This window comes from Pteropus vampyrus, unplaced genomic scaffold (assembly GCF_000151845.1).
Source record: "Pteropus vampyrus isolate Shadow unplaced genomic scaffold, Pvam_2.0 Scaffold42, whole genome shotgun sequence".
Taxonomy (NCBI): domain Eukaryota; kingdom Metazoa; phylum Chordata; class Mammalia; order Chiroptera; family Pteropodidae; genus Pteropus; species Pteropus vampyrus.
In genome coordinates, this window is record NW_011888823.1 from 2,736,315 (window position 1) to 2,741,299 (window position 4,985).

Below are 4,985 nucleotides of genomic sequence, written 5' to 3' on the forward strand. Positions count from 1 at the left end.
ACTTTGAACAATTATGATTATGTGTCAATATAGGTTCATCAATTGTAAAAAAAATGTACCACTGGGGGTGGGGGGCTTGTTGACAGCGGGGGAGGTTATGAATATGTGGGGGCAAGGGGATATGGGAAATCTCTGTACCTTTCCCTCAATTTTGCTGTGGACTTTAAATTGCTTTTTTAAAAAAGTCATAACTAAAAAAAGAATGATTAATTAATTATTTTTAAAAGATAGTTTGTTATACTTGTAGATCTCAAAAGAATGGAGCATGCCGTTTCACGGAGGGTCGTATGAGGAAGCCCCGGAACCAGTTAGTAGGCAGGGGAAGTGAGGGGGAAATGCCAGGAGCCTTCTTTGTGATTTCTGCAGGAAGAAACTGGTGAGGCGGGGTCAGCAGGTTTGGCATGGGCTCATTTGAATAATTTCAGTGGACCCTGGGGCATGAGGGCTGTTCCTAGTCGTCTGGTACCTGGTGCTGGGGTGATTAGGGCAGAAAAATAGTGGCCCAGAGTGTAAGAATTTCATAAAGGAGGTGATTTGAGGTATGGACTCTGGATTGGTAGGTTTGCAGGTGAGCTGTTGACTACCTGTAGGAATGAGCTAACCCTGGAAGGGGCAGTCTCTCCAGACTCAGCAAGGTCCCAAGATGTCAAAGCATCAAAAATACAGAATAAAAAGACATGACGAATACATCTTCCCATCACATCTCCAAGTCCTCAGAGCATTTTCACTTTCATGAGCCTGTGTCTTCTTCACTACTTCCCTGAGAAAGAAAAAACTGGGAGACAAAGACCATGTACCCAGTTACCTGAAAATCTTTGCCTTAGGGATGAGCTAAGAGTTAAAGGTATTAAATCTCTCTTTTAAAATGCAAATGTAATCTAGGAGAGTTGACACACAAGCCACTGTCTTTCATTAATCCCACAACCCACAACCAATTTATCAATCACTAACTTTTCTCCGTGCCACTCAGAGAACATTAACTTGGGATGCTTTTGGACTGGACACTGAATGGGTCTGGCGGGTATAAAACGAGGAGGGCCGAGTTTCATTATCTATTAAATCCTGCAATCTGTGCTCCCTTCCATCAGAGGGTCAATTCTACCCTGTACATGTCTCGAGAATCCTGCCTGGCACAGAAATGTCCAGCACAAGATCCGTTTCTGTTCGGCATTTTAATCCAAATCTCTTTGTTCTGTTCGGAAGCCGTTTAGGGCTTTTTACTCATTTAAAAAGTAGATCTTTTTGAAGTTCTCATTTAAAATAATTTGATACTCAAGCAGTATGTGTATGATTGAAAGTCATAAAATTATTCATTTGAAAGACTTCTTTTCTCTCCGATACCAATTGAAGTGTGTAGCAGTTCCCCCGAGCAAAGCTTGCTGCCTAGAGTGTCTTTTTTCACAATGCTTTGCCACTATCACTAAATTGAGTTATTCTGACAGCCTTTGATGCGCTGGGGTTTTTTTTTTTTTTTTTTTCCTAAGTGTGCATATGAAAGCTGAACAGCAACATAATTTAATTCTTCAAGATTTACTTTTTAATCACCAGGGTGGTTCTTCTGAGGGACAGAGAGTTGACCCCATTTCCTCAAGTTGAAATTGATTTAGGTCAAACAATTCTTGGAATTTGAATTAAGTATTTTTCTCCTTATCAGCATCAACTTCAAGCTTCATTTTCCAGCAGCTGGGAACATCTGTGCTACCTATGAATCACAGATGATTTGAGGAAATCAAATGTGGGCAAAGAAGGTATTCACAACTCAATGAATTCTCTCGACAAAATTCTTCATGACGATCTGAATTGGTGTCAAGGTACAATTGTGTTAGGTGTCTGAATTCCTTTTAGAAATGGAAAATGAAACAATTACCTAGGACTGAGAATGTAATCAAAATAACACAATCATTTTACTGTTGAAAAAGAAATCGTTTTGAAAACACTATAGCATATTATCCCTGAATAAAAAAATATTTACTATGAGGGAATTCTATTGAAAAATGTGCCATGGAAAGTTAATGGCCATCTTCCTCTAAACTCCATTCTATACACCCAGTATTAAAGTCAGATTATTAATTCAATGGGCAAGGGACAACTTTATCTATCTATAATAAAGCGCCACCGCTCTTAAATCGATGAAGTGTTTCTCCACTTAGGAACTGAGTTTGAGTATATAAATATTTTCATATGCTTTGTCTTTTACCTTTCTTTAGTAATAAGAATACCAACTTAGGTTCCCCCAGTGGAAAAGGATTCTCTGAAAACTGACTAAAGAATGAAAGCAGGGGATGGCCGAACTTAAAGATCAAGGACCTAAGGCAGAGCATCTCTGATGACGTCACATGCAGCCCCAGTGGCCTTCAGCTGCCTGCAGTTCATACCTTCATTTATTTGACCATCTGGGCACAGGTGAATTAAACTGTGGTCATCCAGTTGTCCTCTTCTATGTCCACATTAGGATTTTTTAGGAGGACAAAGAAGGTCTGGGTGGATCCCCAGACCGGATCCCTAGGATGATGTCAGTTTCAAGGAAGAATTAAGTATTCAGACTGGACTGGGGTCTCATGAGGGCTTTTCTCTTCCCACCAACACAACAGAAACATTCCCAGCAGGAAGGAGAAGGCTGAGACACCCTCACAGCAACTCAATAAATACCTCCTGAGCACCAATTATATGCCGGGTACTATGATCAAGGATTCAGGCATAAGATGACACAGGTCGTGTTCCAGCACACGTTAAGCCGTTGGTATTTATTGAAAGAAGAACCAGCTGAAGAAGATGGCAATGTGAACAGAAAGAATGAACAGAAAGACACTGAGCTCATACTAATTGCACAGAAAACTTTGGAGGAGTTAATGATCAGTCGAATGAAGAAATGAAAGAGAAAACCAATTGAACTTTATGACCCCAAAAGTTTCAAACCTTGACACTTATATAACAGGAATGCCATAGAAGCAAATAGGAGATTCGCAGGAAAGAAGTCGAGAATAATTTAGTTTACGGTAATAGCATTCTAGTGGAGACAGGTACCCCACCTGCCTCACACAGGACTAGTCCAGAGCTGACACAAGCTGTCCTGGGATGGGTTCCCACAGCCAGCCCCAAGGAGAGGATTCTGGAAGTCCAAGATATAGAGTTATAGAAACATAAATTCTCATAGTTGGGGGTTAAAGGTCTTTATTTCAACCATTCATACGATCCATTAATTTATAGCTTATGTTATCCAGAATTTTCTTAAATGGTCCCCATATCTGCCTTTCTATAATAACTTAGTTAGATCATATCATTTCCAGAATTTTATGTTTCCATCTTTTTTGACCTATTTATATCTAAAAACACATGTTTCAGGTCCTTTTGCCTTCACCCTCAATGGAAATAGTCACATTCCCTTTGCTTTCCTGACACCTGGCAGATCTGCTCTTTCTCATTTAGGGCGAGTGAGAAATATAGTGTCTGGAAAGAGAAACCATAGGTTCAGGCTTAACTGTATCAGTTGTTCACAGGTTCTTGAAATAATCAGTTCTTCACAATTCCACTTTCCAATGTAGTGTAACACACACACACACACACACACACACACACACACACACACACCCCTAGTACCTTGCACTAATGATCAGAGTCTGCCTGTTTCCCCTGGGAGCCTTTGTCCCAGTGGTCAGTGGAGACAAAATCATGGGGAGGGTGTGTGTGGGCATAGGATGGGGCAGTCACTTGACTGACCCAGTGACTCATCTCTGTGACCACTTACATGAAAGGGCCAAAGGAAACCAGGAGGATGCCAGAGGAAGCACCCTCGCCTGAATATAAAAATGCCCAAATGTGTCTCAATCTCAGTGTTTTTGTGCTGGAAATTTTTTAGACAAGATTGCTCAGTCTGCTACCTCTGTCAGCCATGTTTCATTTTCATTACATTTGCTTTCTTCATTTTCTACTTACATCTACCGTCTTCTTAACATTTTTGTTTAAATCAAGTCACATTTTATTTAAATAAAGTTACTTTTTTTCAACTTCCAGTATTATTTTTTTTTTCCTAGAATCTGGAAAAATACGGGACACATCACGAATTTGTGTGTCATCCTTGCTCAGGGGCCATGCTAATCTTCTCTGTATCGTTCCAATTTTATATGCTGCCAAAGCAAGCACTGAAGTTACTTTTTTAGAAAATTTTATGTCACTGTTATAAAGAGAAAACCTGTTTCACTTGCCATATAAATATGAGGTAACCATAAAAATTAACATAATAAAAAAAAAAGCAGTATGATTATGTTCTAGCTAATTCTGAAACTAAGCCCTGCTCTCTCTAAAAGGGATGTTATCAAGGGCCAAAAGTGGCTATGTAAGACGTGTTATCACCAAACTGAGACCTTTCCTTTATCAGATCAGAAGTATTGAAAATAAATTCATCATCATAACAATGAACATTTACACAGCAGAGGTCTCATGACAACCCCTAAAGGCAGGTATCAATCTTATCCCTTGAGAAATGTGGAAACTGAGGCATGGAGAGATTAAGTAACTTGCCCAAGGTCATTTACCTAGTAAATGATGAAGGCAACATTCAAGTGCAGCCAGTGTGATTCTAAACAGCATCCCTTTCTCGTGATGTTACTTCATGTTATACATCCATGGCCTAAAACCCCCGCCCTTTAGCAACCACTGACCAAGAGCAGCCTGAGTCAGAAGGGGACATGCCAGCCCCACACGCACACATTTACAGTAAGGATTCGTATTCACTACACAGTGACCTTAATAAAAGCAAATCCTGCTCTCAAGGTCAATCTGCCTTATTAACTTGTTACTTTCAACAAGTATTTCTTTTACAATTTAGTCTTCATTTCAGTTTCTACATGAACTCTGCCTGTTGCTCTGCTTCTTGCTCAAATAACACAGTCTTTCTTAAAAGGAATGGGCACATTTCAGGACACTTGAACATTTAGCCCTTAATTCTCATTTTTACCGTCTTCAGGCTTTGAACCTTATTGCATGAA

At 39.8% G+C, this 4,985-nt stretch overlaps 1 pseudogene; it reads right to left on the bottom strand.

The window, feature by feature from the left end:
- Positions 1-4,038: 4,038 nt before the first annotated feature.
- On the bottom strand, positions 4,039-4,138 carry LOC111738706 (annotated as a pseudogene).
- Between the last annotated feature and the right edge of the window lie 847 nt (positions 4,139-4,985).